General features: G+C 45.5%; 1 protein-coding gene across 9 annotated transcripts in view; it reads left to right on the top strand.

The window, feature by feature from the left end:
* MTMR3 (myotubularin related protein 3) overlaps positions 1–19,585 on the top strand; it is a 74,705-nt gene that overhangs the window by 11,716 nt on the left and 43,404 nt on the right. For 8 of the 9 annotated variants that reach the window (XM_039725940.1, XM_039725939.1, XM_039725944.1 and 5 more), the window contains one exon: positions 19,435–19,512. The gene's annotated coding sequence lies outside the window, so the exon portion shown is untranslated. Of the gene's footprint in view, positions 1–11,103; positions 11,186–19,434; positions 19,513–19,585 lie in introns of those variants that run through there. The other variant, XM_039725938.1, reaches the window with a different exon arrangement.

Genomic DNA, 19,585 nt, shown 5'->3' with positions numbered 1-19,585 from the left:
TCACTCAAACCTACCTACCCGGTGAGTTCTTCTTTACCAGAAAAGTAAATGAGACCTGGAGTGAGCAAGCAGCTGTGCCTGTCTTGCTGCACCTTTCTCATTCTTCAGTTTTGCTTATGGGACTGCTAAATCAGGATTTAGGAGTTGGTCTGCTGGTGAGTTTTTGTGAAATCCTGGAAATTTCTTGAAATATTTGAGATGAGTGTCTATCACTTATCTTGAAGTGATATACTTTACATCCTATCTGATGGCAATTCTACGGGTGTGCTTTTTGGGGAGGAATGGGGAAAAGTCCTTACTAATGTCTCACCTACACAAAATAGGCTGGGTGAATGCTCTGCCATATGCTGGAATATCTTAAAAATGGTAGGTTGGACAGAAGGGTCCCAAGGCTTCAGCTCTGAAGTGAGGAATGAATCTTTTCGTTTGTCTAGTTAGATGTGTCCTGCTTTGAAGCCTCAGTGAATTTTCAAGTGGAGAAGTAGCAGATTAGTTTGGTGTTACACACTAGGCTTGAATTATATCCTTTTTTAGTACTTTGAGGTAGCTTGGTGTAAATCTTTCACAGAACTGGTGCTCTTACTGAGCTGCTGGAGGGGCGTTAAGTTCACCACAATTCCAGTGTTGTTCTTTCTCTTCCTCCCAGTGCTTTAACTCCTTGTCACAGTGACAGAGTGACAGTGCTCCTTGCAGACCCATTGGAGGTAGAAATCTTCAGCTCCACCTGTGCTGTGTCAGCCTGTTGCCTGCTCAGAGTTTGTCGAGCACTCTTAGTGCTGTGCTCAGCATGGCAACACTGATACTCCTAACCCTTAACCAGGCTTGCTGCAAGTGAAGCATTTAACAAGTATTTTTGCAGTGCTTTGCTGTGTTTCCGTGGTAAAAGGGTACCTGTGCTGGTGGTGCTGGCTTAGAGCAGCCTTCACTTGGCACAGAGCTGTAAAGGATTTCAAATTGTTCTTCAAAAATGTAGCTCCTGAAACTGTTTTGTGTCTGAGGTACTGTTTTGTATCTCAAGATGTACTTGAGATTTATGTAGGAAGTGGAAGCAGATGCATTCCTTTTCCTCAGAGCTTTTATTAATTGTTAACTGAAGCAGTTGAATTGCTGGGTTTTGTTTAGCATTTATGGTAAGATTTGGTATGTTGCTTGATAAATGTTCATGTGTTTTTGCACAGATTGTGCTTACTCCTTGTGGTTTTTGGAGTAGTGGGCTGTTGGATTTGTGGATTTAAGATGCTTATGTATTTAATTCAGCAGTGAGAACTAATGCACTGAAACTTCATCCTGGAGAGTTACTTAGTAACAGTGTTTGTCCCTGAGCTGCAAAAAATAATGCTAAGGAAATTAGCAAGGTTAAATGGAAATGGTACAAAACACAAATGTATCTATTTCCGAGCCTCTGCTAGAGATAATAAAGCCTTCAGTGGTTACTGTGCTCGGGCACAGACTCCTCTTCCCCTATAGAATCAGGACTTGCAGTTCTTATCTCTGAGTTACATTGGAGCTTGGCTGTAAGCAGAGGGATTCCTCTGGGCTCCCCATGGAGCTCCAAGGTATGATTCCCTCCAGAGCTGTGGCAGGGAGGGCAGAGCACGGCTGGGTGTGCTGGCTGTGAGGTACTGCAGAGCCCTGGCAGCCCTGTGCCCGGGATTACACATCCGGCTGGGAGGTACGGCCACTCTGCCAGCACACTTAATCTAGTTTTGATTTGTCAGGATCTCAAAGACAGAAACAAAAAGCACTTTGTCCTGGCTGCTCTGGAAGACTGACACTTGAATGGCTCTTTGCATTGTCTGTTCAGTGGTGCTGGAGCACTGCTCTGCTGTGAGCACATTGTTGTGTGGCAGTCACTCCTCTGGGCACTTCACAGCTTTCCTGAGCATCTCAGAGCAGCAGCTTCACATGAGCCACTTGTTTAAGCAGCTCCAAGGTCAGCCTCGGCAGCGGAACTCGGGACACTTCCATGGCAACTGGTGGCCCTTCAGCACAGTCAGTCTGTGCCAGGGCTCACTGCTGCCTTCATCAGCCCCTGGCTGCTGGAGCTCCTGCCCTCACTCCAGAGGCAGCACACTGTCACTGGAGGCTCTTTTTCATCAGTGCTGAAGAAGCTCCAGAGGCTCTCTGGAGGTGTGGTGGTCTCTCCAGATAATAATTTATGCTTATTTATGCTTTATTGCTGGGATAATATGACAGAATATTTTGGACATATTGCAATCTATGGTCTAGTACTTTTTTAAAAAGATGATAATAAACCTTTCTTCAGAGCTTATTCCAAGTGTCAAGGGAAAAAGCCTGTGTCTTTACCTCACTGTATAGTTTTCCTGTGGCCATTTTCTGAAGCTGTGATTGTCAGGTCTTTTAATTTTTCATATGTATGAGAGCTGTGTGGGAATTTCCCTAATACTTGCAGGTGATCATGAAGTATTTGGTTTATCTTTACATAGTTGAGCTTGGTTTCCTACTATTTATTCCATGCTGTTTAGGTTTCTGTTTGCATTTACCTCAGTTAAACAATAATAATTAACTCAAAGCATTGAACTGATGCAGTTATCATATTGGGAGAACAAACCAGTAACCATAATGCAATAAGCATTATTGCAACTTCCTGGTAATGAAAATTCCAGTAGCAGAGTACTTGATTTAATTTTTAAGCTTTGAGAAAATAGTTGTGATAAAATGACTTTAAAACTGACTTTCACTTAGGCAGCTGCTTAATGCTAGGAGAAAGCTTGGGGTGTGAGGAAGAGCTGTGGTGGCTTTGTTAACAGGGAATGTCTGAGCTCTTGTTCACATTTGGACCCCTGCAGTGTGCAGCTATATTTTTAAATGACTGATGCTTCCCCAGGCAGTCTGCATGACAGTGTTTACTCCCTTCTGCTGAGTCCTAAGTTTTTAAGCTGGAAATGTGGAGTTAAAGGCACTTGGATATTGCTGCCCTGTTCTCCCACCAGACCACACTGCTGAATCGAGTGTGTGTCTGTCTTCTGAAGTGTGTGGTGAAAATAGGTAAGAGCTGCTGACTGAGGGACAGACTGTGGGACTGCTGAAAGGAGACAATATCTGACACAAAATCTGGCTGTTGATGAGGAGACCTGCCTTAAGGTCCTGGGGCAGTTTTTGGGTGCAGTTGCTGTGGATGTGGCCCTGAGGATGCTTCCAGGAGAGACCAGTCTCTCTTGGCTGTGCATGGCTTTGGCAGTTTCCTTGGCAGGAGAGCCTGGGTAACCAGCACAGCTGTAGAAGGAGCACAGCTGCAGCCTCTGAAGGGCCTGCTGAGCAGCCTGAGGAACTTGGATGTGTTGTGTAAGGACAGCTCTGACTCAGTGGGGAATGCAAGCACGTGGTTCAACTTCAGCGGTATCAGTGTACAAGCCAGAATGAGAGCTGCCAGCCTCAGCAGTGAGGGCAGCAGTTCAGTCCCATTGCCCTCTTAGGTGGCATCACACCTTGGAAACGTGGTTCCTTCCTCTTCTGTGTTGTTGTGCACTGGTTGTTGGGTATTGAGGCAGCTGAGGCTGAGTGGGCACTGCCTGCTGGGTGAGCACCTTGGGCTGACTCAGAGGCTCAGCCATTCCTGCACACAGATGCTCCTCACAGGGCAGTGCTGCTCCATACCAGCTCAGAAGCTTCTCACATGACAGAAAGTTGCTCCAAAGTCAGCTTTTTTAGTTTGTTGCTGAATTTTCTCTCAGTTTTACAGGTACTGCCATGAGATTTGTATCTTCTTAAGCATTGGTATTTCGAGCACTTATTGAAGAATTGAAGTTGAATGCTTGTGGAACAATAGTGGGTTTGCAGGCTGGGATGTATTAACAGTATCATGGAATTGAACTATAGTATTAACAGAGCCATTCTAAATATACTGCAGCATTGCACTCCTGACAGTGGTTGTGATGCCAGGCCTGGACTATGAATACATCCTTCATGTGAGAATGACAGGACAGCACGTGCTAGGTTTGAAGATAGTGTTTCCATTTGATAAGGAGTGTGGCAGGATTGTCCTTTGCTTCCGAGTGTTACACAGACTCCGTGCTCTGGGGATGTCCAGGACTGAGTGCAAGCAGCAGGGGGAAATCTTTCCCTTGAATGAGAAATTCTGCAGAGAAATCTGCTTCTGTTGGGCCTTTCATTGGCTCTGACATGTTAGGGAGATAGTTCTGGTTTTCTGTCTGCATGGGAAGTCCATTATCTACCTTTGGTCTCCCAGGCTTTCCAGTTTTTCTTCTTGCTTAGTTTATTAGCTTGCTTGTACAGTAGTTTATTCTTCATTGGGCAGGCTGTTAGAGGGGAACACCTGGTAAATAATACTTGTAGGCTCTGTAGTGAATTGATGTGAGCTGTTCAAATGTTTGCTGCTTTCTTACTCCTGACTGCTCCTCCTAATGTGAAGGAAGCATGGGGCTGTTCTGGACAGGAAGAAACGTGTGTCCTGAGAGCCAAACTATCCAAAGGGTACTGCCAGGCATGGCTGTCCTGGGCAGTGAGGATGGACTTCACAGTGAGGAAATCAATGAAGTGCCAGCTCTGAGCACCTTCTGAAGCTGCCTGGTCTTCTAAACATGCAAACGCTTCAGGCAGTCTAGAGCTGGTTTGTTAATGCAGGCAAATTATGACCTGAAGGACACTGGTCTTTTTTGGAATTGTTCTCCTCACTACCTGCAGGAGATACATGTTTTTCACAGAGCAGTGAACGTTTACTTGAAGCCACAATGCATCAAGTTCTGTAGTGAAAAGCGTTAGTTTAACTAAAAGTGGGAGTGAGACAGCCTGGAATGCCAAAAGATGGGACATTGCCAGTGACTGATGGAGGATCTATACCTTGCTTCAGCCTTCCCTTTCAGTAGGTGTCCTGGGGTTCTGATGGAGTTTAATAGACAGGTTGACTTAGTAGCAGAGACAAATGGTGACTTGCAGTGGGGTTGACACTGTTAAGAGAGAAATGTGAAGACCTGACTTGCTCTTACTGCCCTGATTCCCTACCTGTGCAAGGCCTGTTCATTAAATGTGGGCTGCTAGAAAGCTCTCCCTTCTGTGGGAGCAGAGTGACAGACTCCAGTTCCTCACTCCTGCTGCCTGAATTCCTGATTTCTCTGGAGCAGCTTTGCTCTGCTGTCAGAGCAGCCTGCAGCCTTGCTCTGGGAACAGCACTGCTGTAGCAGTTGAGTGAGCAGGGAAGCCTGAGTAAGTACCACTGGCTGTTTCTCAAGTCTGACATCACATCCAAGAATTAGATGGCTCTCTCTCACCATGGGGATAATGAAATAATTCCTACTGTGTTATTCATTAACTCACATTTCATTCAGTGGCTCCTAAGAGGATAACGAGTACGTTAGAGGTGAACTTGCATAAGACTTCTGACATCCTTTTGATAAGTTAAGTAAGAGTTAAAGCTGTGGCAGACAAAGCATGGCACTGGGGCCTCACTGAGGCAGGTGGCCTGTTCTGTGTTACACCAACTGACTTGTGAGCTAATTTAGTGGCTTTTTTGTCAATGGTTTCAAGAAAATAGCCTGCTTTAAAGTTGCTGCAGAAATGGCTGGTGCCCAGAGCCAGATGAGCTGGGCCTCCTGGTGCCAATGGCCGTGGCTGATGAAGCTCCCGTGCCAGCTGGGAGTGCTGGTCTCTTCTGAAGGCTGGCCAGGGCTTTGTCTGTGCTGTGCAATTGAGCCAATAAACTAATATAAATAAAGATTAGGCTGTTTGTGGGAGGAATGATGATTGGATGTTCAGGTGTCTAACTATCTGTCTGATCTTTTGAGTATTGCTGTGAGTGTGCTGACATCAGTAGTTCATCCCCACAGGTAATAACTGAGGTAATTCTAAACAGAGGCTGCAGAAGGATGGGACACCTGAAGAAATCCAGAATTTCCAGGTGGCCCAATAAGATTTTAAATTACCTGGTATTTGTAGGAGCACTGGGTGAGGTGGCTTTATCTGGGAAGAAGTTGTAGGTGATGGTCTGGTGAGTCAGGCTGGTGCCATCCTGGAGAGGCAGGTGTGTCCCTGCCTGGTTGTGGGTTGTGGTCCTGGATGGGAAGTCGCTGGGAACCTTTCCAGGTGGGTGTAGAGTTATGGTTTGGGTGCTGAGCACACAACTCCAGGCCTGAGTGCTCAGCTGCTGCTCAGACCCCTGGTAATGGCGTTGCATTTCCCAAAACCAGAGCAGGAATACTAAAAAAATCGTGAGTATTCAAAACACTGAGCTCTGACATCTGTTCCGGGCACAGAAGATCCTTGTGATGGCTTGAGCTTGTACTGTCATTTGTTTTCCAGCCTTTTAAAAGTCCATTAACATACAAACAGTGTGGGAGCTCTGGTGGGCGCTGTGGATCCTTAGCAGAAGAGGTGCCATCAAAGGAGCAGCGCAAGAAGGACTGACCTGCTTCAGGACTCCACACTGACTGCAGGGTTTAAGGAAAAGGACTGTGTGACAAGTTCTGGGTTCAGGGAGTTTTGTCCTCCCCAGATCACTGGGTGAGGGTTTATGGGAAGAAGAGGGTTGAGAAGGGAATGAAGGGTCATGCATATTCCAAGAGAGGCTAAGCAGAAGCTTCACAGGTGATCACAGTGCTTGTATTTCCTAATGTGTAACCCTTCAATCCGTGGTTTTTGTGTAGGGCTGCTTTAGGCTGCAATTTGTTGATTTCCATGGCGTGTATGAGCAGTGAAAATACCTGCTGGGTCATTAATGCAGGGCTTGGGCTGCAGCTTTGCCTGCCTTCTTTATTCACTGTGCAATTCCATGTTACATCTTAGGCCAAAACTCCAGCACTGAGCCTGTCAGCCTGTCAAGGATCCCTTCCCTTACAGCAGCACTTCCACACCAGTGCTCTGACTTCCTGAAATATGAAATAGTAAAATCCCAGAACAGGCCACTCTGTCCTACCTGTTCGTGCTGGATCTCTGTTTTTCAGCACCCAACTCAGTAGCAGCTGGAAAAAAGAAATCTTTAGTTCAAGCCTCAAGTTGTTCAGGCTGAACATGGAAGTTTGGCTGTAAGTGCTGGTTCATGGTGGCATTTTTATTTTGGAGGCCTCTCCCATCAGAGAATTCCTGTGGAACAGTTCTGTCAGCTGGACCTGGAGCTGATGCAGAGATGTCACATCTCCAAGCTAACGACACAGAAGTGGTACTTCTAATAAAGGTACATACCATGGATCCTTGTTCTTCCTTGACAGACTCAACTAAGCTTCCAGCTGAGCTTTCTTGCATAAAGATGTAATCTTCCATCCAGGAGAGGAGTTGGGCTATTTTTTGGCATTTGAGTCTAAATGAGCAAAATTGTGCAGGCTCTGAAATACAAGACCTGAATGCTGAGGTTGTTCCTGCAGTGAGCTGTTATTTATCTAAATTACAGATATTTTTTCATCTCAGCTCTGAGCATTTGCTTCTAGATTTGTCTTCACCTGCAGATTTGTGTTACATCAGCTGCATAACCTTCTGAAATAAAGGCTTACAGTAAAAGCAAGGCACACTTAAGTATTCTGAGCATTGTTCTTACCCTTGTTGTTTTTGCTCAGAGCATGAAGGTTTCCTTCGCCTTCGACTATTTCTCTGAAGCTGGTCTCAGATTCCAGCTTTAATATTGGAATTGATTGTCAAGGGAGGATATGCCTGGTGATCCTCAAACCTCAGCTGGATGAGTCCAAAGAACAAGTGGATGGAAGGGAACTGTGCCAGTGGGGGCTTGCACTCCCTGGTGTGCTCCTCTCCACTCATTCCAGTTGTTCTGGATGTTTTTTACATATCGATCTTGGTTCTTTGTGCGTTCCCATTTGCACTCAAAGGGGCAGAAGTAACTTCTGTTTGTTTTGTAATTGGATATTCAACCTTGTTTCTGTGACATAAATCTGGTGGGGAATTGGTGTCTCTGAAGGAAAGCTTTCTGGGAAGTCCATCCCCCTGGATCTGATGGCAAGTGTTACTGCAGGCAGCCTGGAGAGTTACAGGAAAGGGAGAAATTCCTGCCCTCTCTTGGTTTGGATTTTGACCAGAGATTGCACCTCATAAGATGTTTAAGGAGGTCCTTGAGTACCTGAGCAAACGGAGATTCAGAATTGTGTTTGCTCATTTTCAGCAGCTCCATCCTGTGTGTGCAGCACGACCCAGGGTGTCAGCTGAGGTCGGGGGTTTTGCCATTTAATTTCATCAGAAGAAAGGCAGTAAGGCAGGACCCAAACTCCAACGTTTATGGCTCCTTATTTATGTTGTAACTACTTCTTTAAACCAAAATTTGCCAGATTTACTTTTTCACTCCAAGCAAATGCACCTTGAATATTTTATTCTCGTGGGTTTAATGCAGATTTCTCAGAGTTCATGTTTAGTAAGTACAGAGATGGTTATCAGAGGGTGCTTCAAATGGAATCATAGAGACCAAAAATAGATTGATTTAGTTGATCTTAATTTTACTGTGGAGTGCCACTTCTGTGTATTTAATTGAAGCTTGAGATCTGCAAGTCACAGGTAAGAACTGCAGTGTTACAAATGTGACTTGTGCTATTTTCACATCTCTAGGAAAGCTTAGGGATTAATGCACGTGTGCTCTTGTATGTTTTTCTAATGTGCAATTTAAAGGGGACATGGTAAACTTACTGTAAGGATGGTTATAAACCTTTATATTCCTTAAAGAAAGGTTAAGTCCTGCTGGTTGATAATGATTTAAATGCAAAAATTGCAGTGGATAACTGCAGTCTTGCATATATGGCATACATATTTTTTAGAATCTGGAATTAAATGAAAATTACCTTCCCTGATGCATCAATAACAGAGTGAGCTGTGAACTGCTCTGACTTCTGCAATGCCTGTGGGAGAGACGTGGATGTGTTGTGCTTGGTAATGTGATGGAGAGCCCAAACCTTTGTTTCTTTAAAATGATGATTTACCTCTTAATTGCAACCAAGTCTTTCTTAGTAAATTAGGTTTGTTTTGAGTCACACAGGGAAGGAGTGAATGTTCTCTAAAGGATAAAACACTTAAATGAGTACTTACATTCTTTGTACTATTATTCTTCCTTCTCAGGGTTTGTTGTATCTACCAAAAAGAATTAATTTCTTTAGGGAAAATAAGTGAGAGAGGTTTTAAATAAGTGTCTGTATACACTAATTTGTTGTGCTTTTGAAAAGGTCCTTTAGTGTAAAATAGGATACTGGAGGAATAGCTCTTTTAGATAAAAACTGATCTGCTATAGAGAACTTGGTGTGGTCTGATTTAAGTGAGCAGGTAGGAAGGGAAATCTTCCTGTTCCCCAGAGAAAGTCATTCCTGTTGGAATCACTGTGTGGATGACAGGATTGACCAAAGCAGATACAGGTACCCTATAGAATTAATTCCCTTTTCCAATATCTACTGGTGCCCTTCTATGGGAGCTTGGACTTCAATGGATTTTACATTAAATAAGAGAAGGGCGAGCCTGTGGCTGTTAATGGGAGCTCTATCAAGCATTGTTTCACTAGCAGAGCTGCAGTCTGTTGCAGAACTCAATTTCAATTCCAGCTGAAATTCTGTGTTTTGATACACATCCGTGCCTCAAGCAACCACAGACCCTTCTTTGGTGTCTCTGAGATGCCTAAATGTATTTAACTTTGCCTTTGTGTTGTTTAGTTTTTAGTATAAGCATATTCTGGTAATCCAAGTAAATTCCTTCCTGGCACTGAAGGGCTGTGCAACTTCAGTGTAAGGGAACAAGCCTGGTACTTTCAATATTATGGAAGTTGTTGGAGAAAGTATTCTGGGGACTTGTCCTGACTGAACTCAGCCTCCCTGGGCAGCCTGGAGACATGACTTTAGAAATTGTAGTCGTTCTTGCCTTTGGCATGTTCAAGATTTGAACGTTGCAGAGCATCTAACTTGATTTAGTTGATGGAGGACTATTGGGCTTAAAGATACATAAAAGTAGAAAAATGTGTGTTAGAGTCAGCTGGTTCTGAAGCACATTGTTGTGTCTCTGGAGGAATGCACAGTGCAGTGTGACAAAATTAACTGCTCTATTAAAGAGCTCAGTACTTCACACCAGATACTGCTAATGTGTGTAATTGATCTTCCAAACCAGCTACGGGAATTGAAGCCCATTAAAACATTTCTTGAGGCGATCACAGGAGCTGCAAGACTCCTCCATGGGCTCCTGCCTCCCACATCAAAGGGCTGTGCTGCCTCAGTCCCTGGTGCCTGCTCTGCTCAGGCTCTTGGTGAGATGCAGTTTCACTACAGCTGGATCCTCAGACAGCTCCATGTCCCTTTCCCGTGTGCCTTCATGCACAGGGCCCTCTCTGAGATTCTTTTTCTTTGCCTGCTGTTTGTTTGAGTTGAGGTCCATCTCCAGCTCTTATTTAAGTGCAGCTTGTGAATGGAAAGTAGTATTTTGCTGTTACATTTCCTGCTTCTGAAATTAACTGACTTTCCACAAGTGGAAAAAGATAGGAATAAACAACTGTCTTAATACTTGGAAGATACTGAGGCAGTTTAACTACAGGAGGGAAAATATTTGCATTTCCTCCCTTTTATTTTTGCTTCAGTGAACTGATGAGTTCTAAGGCCAGGTTGGACATTGGGACTTGGAGCACCCTGGGATAGTGAAAGGTGTCCCTGCCCCTAGCAGGGGGTGGAACTGATGAGCTTTAAGGACCCTTCCAACCCAAACCATTCCATGGTTCTGTGGATCAGCTGGGCAGGGAAAGGCCAGGAGCAGCAGCTTTGCTGGAGGCAGTGTGCTGTACATTATCCAGACCAGTTTGTCCCTTGTGGTCTAAATGCAGGAATTACCAGGAGAAGGTGTCCAAGTCCTGACTGTGTCTTAATTCCTGTCGGGAGCCAGAGCTCTTCCCTGCTGTGCCTGGCTGAGGGCAGTGCCACTGGGAATCTTCTCCCTCTGTAGGTAACTTGACTGGAAACTGCTGAAAGTTTGGAGAAGCTGGAACTGGCAGTGGGCTGATGGAAATGCCTGCTGGTTTTCTCCCTGGAAGAAGTAGCTGCTCAAGTGCAGGAGGGCAGGACCCTGTTCTGGTAAATCCTGGGTGTGCCTGGAACTTGCTGGGTAAATAGGACGCAGCAGAAAGCTGTGTGCAGTCCCCAGAGCTGCTGGGGTTTCCTCACACAGCTCTTACTGGTCCCCTTATCATGGACAAGCACACTTGGCTTTATCTCCTCCAAATTTGACTTCTGCAGTATTTGCACACACGGAGCTTCTGGTGAGTGGTGAGTGCTCTTGGTGGCTTGGCAGCCTTGTGGGTGATGGCCAAACAAGTGTGTGGACTGCTCTCTAGGAAACAGCTTTTTGTGAGCCTAGAAAAGCTGCTTTGATCCTTGATTAGTTCCTGAAATGTGTTAATTTAGGGGGTCAGTTCATCAAAAGGGGTTGCTTGTAGCTAAATAAAGCTGTCTCTCAACTTAGGTCAGCTCTTTCAATATGGCTGTTTTATTCTGTTCAGGATTGTTTTGCATGGACTAATAAGGGAATACCTGAACTCAAGGCTTTTCTTGGTTTGAATTAATTACTATTTTATACTGTAAATAATGCTGAGATCAAACATACTTGTCCCCTGCCATGGTGATTGAAGAGACTTTGAAGGGAAGAGCTCTTCATCCTCAGGTTCACAGATTCTGGCAGAAATACATGAATTACTGCTAAAAGCCCCTTCAGTTCCCTTCAGTACAGAATGCAGTCGTGTGCTTGACAGCTCTGAAGTGGATCAGGCCTTTGGGAGGGTGCTTGGTGTCTGAACTGTAAACTCTGCCATTCAAACTGAAACTACTTGAATATTTCACAAAGAAGTGAGCAGGCTAAGAGATGAACAGGCTAATTGATTAGTTCTGTAAAGAAATGTCATTTCTGCAGGAGCTGAAGTGATTCTTAACTGCCTCCAATTCTAGAAATCTGAAATGTCTTGCAGTTTTCAGGCTGTGCTGCTCTGGAAGCAAACAACATCTACAGCACTGCGTAGTGGTGGTTCCAAGATCTGCTCTCTGGATTAGTTTTATCTTGTGTCGAGGAGCTGGAATGTGCCATGATGTGTCTGAAATGCCAGAGTTGTGTAAAATAAGGAAGGGGGGGTGTTTTGTTTGGGAGGCGTATGGGAGCAGTACCCTTTCTGCTGGCTCACCATGCTTCAGGGAATAGCAGCATAGTCTGTTTTAAAGCAAAACCACCTTAATACCACATCAAAAAAGGCATTTTTGGAGTGTGCCACAATTTTACCAAGTGCTGGGTTAGTTTGCAATATGAACTTTCCAGCCTGTAAGGTGATCCAGTGCGAGTCCTGGAACACAGCTTCCAATGGCTTCCGTTCCTCGAGCGAGGCACTGAGGGTGGATGTGGGGATCTCCCGTGGCCTCCTTGACAGGACAGGTCTTTTCAATGTGATGGAAGAATTATTGGATTAAAGCTTTACCCATAATTACATTGTGCAAGCAGAGAAAGGGATGTCTCATTCCAGGTAGCAAACAGGCTTTTGTGTCCTGCTTGTCCCCACTCTTGCTGCTGTGCAGCACAGCAGTGCTGGGGAGGGGTTTTGGCATAACATGGAGGGACAGGACACAGGGAATGGCTTCCCACTGCCAGAGGGCAGGGGGGGATGGGATATTGGGAATCAGGAATTGTTCCCTGGCAGGGTGGGCAGGCCCTGGCACAGGGTGCCCAGAGCAGCTGTGGCTGCCCCTGGATCCCTGGCAGTGCCCAAGGCCAGGCTGGACACTGGGGCTGGGAGCAGCCTGGGACAGTGGGAGGTGTCCCTGCCATGGCAGGGGTGGCACTGGATGGGCTTTCAGGTCCCTTCCAACCCATCCCACTCCATGATTGCTGGGCCTTGGTGGGGACCAAGGACCTTGTAATAACTTAGGCATCTGTTTCTTAGAGCATTATTAGATTATTAGTAAGCGGTATTTGCTATTTAAAATATTGTCTTACAACAAAAATATCCAGTGGTGTTTTGTTAAAGAGATTTTCAAAGTTTTATGCCAGAAAAAGTGTGGTGAAAATGAGGTCAACTGAGGAGCTGAGAGCTGTGACTGTGTGTGTTGTCCTGGGGAAGCTCAGGTTGGGAGAAAAGTCTCATGGGAGTGTATCTTGAAACTCCAGACGACCTTTCAAATCACATTTGCTTGTTGTTTCTTCCTATTTCCAGACCCTTCTTTCTCTTTTTTTATTCCTTGTCAGTGTCTGTAGTGTTGCTGTTGGGCAATCCCAGCAGGTGAGGAGCTGTCCTGGGCAGTGGGATGCTCCTCTGGGAGGGGCTGCTGCCCCTTCCCACTGCTGAGGAACAGGAAGGTCTGAGCTGCAGCAAGATGTGCCTGGAGGAGGGAAGGGGATGAAGAAGTGTTTTGGGAGGATGAGTAAAACCTTGGAGACTTTGATTAACAGCCACTTCTCCTTGTTTGCTGCCTTCCTTCTGAAAAGGCAGAAAGAGGGGAGGGAATGTGACTCATGGCAAATGGGCTGTGAGGACCTTAATGGAAAAATGGGAACGGTGAGGAGCAAATGATTCCCTTCTTTCTCCATTATGCCTTTTCAAATGGAAACTTCTGCTGCCTGGTCTAGCCTTGCTGTTTGTTTCATAACTCAAATCTGGTATTTCCCTGCATTTCATGGCTCTTTGGTTACCTGTTGGCATAAATCCCCTTCCCAGCACACTTGGTCACCTAGAACCAGCCTAGAACCTCCACAAATCCAGTGAGTCTGTGCCCTGTCAGCTTCCATAGTAAAATCCAGATTTCAGTTCCCTTCCTTCCAGGTTTCTCCACAGTTCAGACTGATCTGTGTCGCTGTTGGTCCTTGGTAGCTGTTCCTCCTCTGTCATGCACATAAAATGGAGGAATATGGAGTAATTGAAATAAAAGCAAAATTATAGACATGGTACAGAAGATCTCTGATGGGTAAATTATATCCTGGCTTATGTGTGAGTAATTGCAGCCTTTGGATCCCAGGGTTTTTATCCAAATGAAAAAGGAATTAAAAGAAAAGAGAACCTGAAATTTTGTGAGAAAAAGTGACATTTTGTTGTGGATTTTGGTTTCAAGCTTGCTGTGGTCTTCTGACCTTTTTTGAGATCAGGGAAGGAAAATACTGATGTAGAGTCTTTTATTTGGGAGCACTTTCCTAAAAAGCCTCTTTTTGGGGAATAATTAATACTGTTATCCCAGATGAATATTGATTTTTATTCTAGACATCAATTATGGGAAAAAAAGAATCTTAATGCAAAATCAAATTTTTCTGTACTATCTGTTGCTATCAGACCCTCAGGAGTGCTTCTCTTGCCTTCCTCTGCCATTTCCAAGTTCTGCTTTCCTTTCAAGTTTGTTTTTTTTTTTTGCTTTAACTTTGAACTGTTGCTTCTGCATTTAATTTCTGAAGAGTGCAAGAAGTGATCTTTAACATATCTGCAAAGATAATCAGCTTAATCAAACTGCTTTAAAAGCAGATTAATGCCACTTCCGAGTGGGAAGATGAAGGAACCCAAATGCCGACCTGCCATTAGTGGATGAGTCAGTGCAGTGACAGATGTTGACAAAACTTTTTTGATGCTTTGGACTCTTCCAATTAATTTAATTCTTCACTCATAAAAGCAGAGAGAACAGAAAATGGAACGAGATGTTTTCAAAATGCTCTGGTGCAGGACAGTTCCATCAGTGCTGTGGGATGTGGGATGTTCTGCTCTCCCTGTCAGGTATTTGAGTGTGGCTGTGTGCACACCTTCATATCCAGCTGGAATGATGTATTTTCCTTCAGGGAACTGGATGATGGACAAGATGGAGAGAACTGGGGTTGTTCAGCCTGGAGAAAAGGAGGCTCAGGGGGACCTTGTGGCTCTGCACAGCTCCTGACAGGAGGGGACAGCCGGGGGGTCGGGCTGTGCTCCAGGGAACAGGGACAGGAGCAGAGGGAACGGCCTCAGGCTGGGCCAGGACAGGCTCAGGTTGGATATTAGGGAAGATTTCCTCATGGAAATGGCTGTCCAGACCTGGCACAGCTGCTCAGGGCAATGCTGGTGTCCCCATCCCTGGAGAGATTTAACAGCACTGTGAATGTGGCCCTTGGGGACTTGGGGCAGTGGGGAACACAGTGGTGCCAAATCTGTGGCCTCAAAGGTCTTTTTCAACCTTAAAGGTTCTGTGACACGTGGCACTACAAGCCAGAAAATGCCTCCCTGAGGATCAGCGTTCCTTCTTCTCCATGTGCATGTTTTCAAACTTTCTGTTAAGGAGCAGCCCTGTCCCATCCAGCCTGGGAGCTGCTGCATTCCCCGTGCTCCCATCCATCTGTGGTTTCCAGCTCAGCCACCAGCTGACCACATCCCCCAGCTGGTGGGCAGCTGATAGCAGCACTGTGTTCCTGCTCCTGGGCATGCCAAGACTTGTGTAAAAATAGCGGGGAAAGGAAGCTCAAATCCACCAGGAAGAACAGAAAAAGGAGAGAGGAGGAGAAGAACAACCTCTGAGCTCAAGTGAGCAGGGAGCAGGCAAACCCAGAGGTGATGAAAGAATTGGGGTGTGTGGTAATCCTGTGCAAGAGAAGGTTCCCCTCATGGCAGAGCTGGGGTGAGTGGGAACAGCAATTTTGGGAAGTTCAAAATGTAAACAGGAATGCAGAACTTCTCATGAAAAACCACACTTGCATCATGTTAGGTTGGGCCATGGTGTGGCACAACCGGTGTGGAAATGCCATATTTTGGCAAAGAGAGGGAAAAATACATCTTCAAAATAGTCAATTAGAAGGAAAGAAGCTTCATTTGGCTGTGTTTGTTTGCATCTTTATGAGGGTAACTGGCAGCTAGAGAAAATCTGGATTTGTTATTCTCCCCCCATTATTTTTCCCTTGTGCCATTTCCATGCTTATCAAATCATGGCTCTCCTGCTTTGGCTGAGAGAGCCTTTCAGCAAAGAAACTGTAGAGACAACTTTCCAGTCACCTAATTAAACAAACATGTTGATTGAAACTTCTCCAGAGTGCTTTTCCTAGCAATTTGCCAATGTTTTATTAAAATAAATGTTAAGAAAAACACTGTCACAAGCTCAAATAATTTAGATTTTGGAGTTCCTGCAGTCCGTCACTGCTCAGAGTAGGGCTGGCTTTGATGCTGGATTGGGTAGCCCTTGGAATCCCAGGGGTTGGGGTATGGCCAGGGATGAAAGTTTTACAGTTTGGAAACAATTATTTGGAATTTCCCCCTCCAGCTGTACTATTACTTGTGTTTCACTGTATGATTGAGACACAATCTACTTCTCCATAACGTCTTCCAAGGAAAAAAAAAACCTTTGTGCTGAGTGTTCACCCAATGCCCAGGTTCCCAAAATAGGCACCAGAGCAGGATCTTAGAGGATGACTGGAAGGAAAAGTGAAGTGTTCTTGTTCCTATCCCCTTCAGTCCTGGAGCAGAGTCACTTGTGGCATGTTTGAATTGGGCAGTGACAGGATGTCCTTGGGCACCTGTGCTGGCATCGGGGGAGGGGATTGTGCCCTGCTCAGGTGAGACCCCACCTGCAGAGCTGCCCCAGCCCTGGGCCCAGCACAGGAGGCACCATGGAAGGATTTTAAGGCCTCCTTCACCCAAACCATTCTCTGCTAAACCAAACCAGAAAGTGTGACAGCCCAATAAAGGTGCTGCAAAGCCCATCCTTCAAAGACGCACTTGAGTCAGGATTTAGTGAAGGGATCCTGTCCCTTTTCCATCTCCTGGCCTTGTCTTTGCTGGTGGTGCTGGATCCCTTCTGTGCCTCACACAGCTGAGGTGTTGCAGAGGAAGTGGTGGGAGCCCCTTGGGGGGTGGCTGCATCCCTGGCCAGCTCCTGGGATGTGCAGGGATGTGTGAATTAAACAGCTCCTCTGACCTTGGAGTGCTCCCTTCAGGAGCTGGTGTTCTGGAGAGGACCAGCAGACCTCATAGCAAAGTTCCTTCTTACAGGCAGCTTTTCCCCTTATTTTGGCAGAAGTTGTTGACTTAGGAAGTGATAACAGTGGAGGTTCTTATCAGAGCCCAGCAGCCTTGCAGCAGGAATGCTGATGAGCGTGTCGGGGGGGTTTGCTGAGCTCTGGCAGCAAGAAAGCGGAATTGTTCATGCTTATATTGGAACATTTTTGTCCTGTTTTTAAACTTCTTGACAAAACTCTTGAGATTTGGTGGCTTCTTCCAAGCCTCATTAAAATCAATAAAAAGCTTGTTGCAGATTTTGTGAAGTTTTTTTTTTTTGCTTGTTTGGACTGAAACCACACAAAATCAGTCCAGCTCCTGCACCCGAAATGTGTATCTTGCCTTTTGAAAAGCAAATACTTGGCCAGAACACTGTCTCTGAGGAGTCATTCTAGAGTTGTATAGTCTGCCTTCAGAGGTTTTTTGTGTGTGTTTAATGAACTTGCTCCATATTCCCCTCAAAGGTGACTTTGTATCAACATGCAGCTGTGAATTTGAACTTGTTGCATGCTCAAGCTGGTACCTCACAGCCAAACTGTGCCCGTTCCCATCTGGTGCTGGGAGTGATTATCAACCCATAAAATTATTGGGGTTGGTGTTTGACTTGTTGGCTGAGAGAGATTTTTTAAAACAAAAACAAAGTTGACCTCTGTTGCAGGTAATGAAATGTTGCTTTTAGAAACTGTTTTATGAAATGGTAAATCAAAGTTTAGCTGAGGTTTTGGACAGCTGGCATCAGCACAGGGGCTTTCTGTAAGAGCACATCCTCAGCTCCCTGTTTGTGCAAATACTGAGATTCCATGAGATTCCCTAAAGTGTCCATCGTGTGAGATGGTAGAATTCCTTCTGGTGCATATCAATTTGTATTAGAATCTTAGAATCATGAAAACTCTGCATGGGAAGGGACCCTCAAGGATCATTGATCCAGACCCCCAACAACCCCACCCTGTCCATCCCTGGCAGCGCTGTCCAAAGGCTCCTGGAGCTCTGGCAGCCTCGGGGCCGTGCCCATTCCCTGGGGAGCCTGGGCAGTGCCAGCACCCTCTGGGGGAAGAGCCTTTCCCTGAGCTCAGCCTGAGCTGCCCTGGCCCTGCAGCCATTCCCTGGCTCCTGTCCCTGTCCCAGAGCAGGGATTGGAGCTGTCTCGGGAGGAGCTGCAGCCCCTGAGGAGTCTCCCCTTGGTGTCCTCTGCTCCAGCTGAACATTCCAGGTGCCCTCAGTCCCTTCCCCATCCTCGTGCCCCTCCTTTGGTCCATCTCCAACAGCTTTAGATCCATGTGAATTGTGGTGAAACTGTCCCCAGCACTCGAAGAGAGGCCACCCCAGAGCAGAGCTGGACAATCCCCTCCCTTGCCCAGCTGGCGATGCTGGGCCTGGGGCACAACTCCTTGAAATGCATCATTTTTGATGCACAACTTCTTAAACTGTTTCTTTCTATTCCTAAAATTAAGTCCTAAAATGACATCTCCTTTTTCTGTGTATTACTTCTTTTCCTTTTCATAAGCCGTAAACTAAAGGACACAATGAATGCAAAATACAAAAGTATTTTATTTCATTTACCAGAATGTGAAAATTATCAGTAGTTGTGGCACATCAAAGTACAGGCAGACTATTTCCAGCAGCAGGATTATGTGGTGGAGAAGTTGGACTTTCCAGGCATGTCCAGCTGCAGTGTGCTGCTGGGAGAGAATCCAAGTTCCTGTGAAGAGCAAACCTTTGGGTACAAGGGAGTGGTGTCCCATCACTTCGGCTGCTTGTGTGCTTTAGGAGCAGTGGGGGGAGGCTGCAACTTTCAATTTTAGTGTTTGGGTATTTTAGCATTAAACTTTACATCCTTCTGATGCCACAGGAGATGTATGTTGCTCCTGTTGGAGTGACTGTAGGAATGAAGCAGATCACATACTTTCTCCATCTAATTTTTGACAAATGTATATTTCTGGCATGCTACCTCATTTTTAATCCAATAAGTGTTTGGTACAGCACTTGAAAATCCAAAGGGAAGGGTTTGACAGGAGTGGCCTCGTGAGCGTTGCTGATCCCTGGGATTTTTGCACCACTGGACCAAAGCACATGGGCAGCAAGCACTGTGTGAGGGTCTTCATTGGCTTTCTTGGGGCCAGAAATGCCAGTTGCAGTGTAAAATTAAACCCACTTTGAAGATCAGTATAAGATCAATATAAATCCAGTTGGATCTTCCATAAAACTCTCTCCTGTAGCTCGTATTGTAAGTAATTTAGGCTTTGTTTACTCATTTATGAAAATTCTGAATTGCTTTTGGCCACAATTTCAGAACTGCTCCTTGCCAGAAGAGAGGCCTTATCCACACATATCCATCAGAATTCAGGCCTGGAATTCCCTCTCTGGGCATGTGAAGCTCTTGTTACAACTCCAAGGCACTCAGATTCCTCTTTTTCCCCTTGAATGGATCCAAACTGCCCCTACAGTGGCGTGTCCTGTCTGGGATGCAGGCTCAAAAGTGGTTTTTTCAAGGGAAAAAGGGAAGTTCATGTTTTAAAGTGTTGTCTTTGTGTTTGCAGCTGCCAATGTGAAGTATCAGAAGAGAACAGTTGGAACTTTCTGGGACAAGAGAGGACTGCTTATTCTCTCATTCTTTGGTAAGATCAGCTGCTTGTTTGTGGATTCTGTGCTCATCATTGATTATTCTCTTAATTCAATCAAATGTTTTCC

The sequence above is a fragment of the Passer montanus genome, unplaced genomic scaffold (assembly GCF_014805655.1).
Source record: "Passer montanus isolate IOZ18808 unplaced genomic scaffold, ASM1480565v1 scaffold57, whole genome shotgun sequence".
NCBI classification, from domain to species: domain Eukaryota; kingdom Metazoa; phylum Chordata; class Aves; order Passeriformes; family Passeridae; genus Passer; species Passer montanus.
This window is presented reverse-complemented; position numbering and strand designations above follow the sequence as displayed.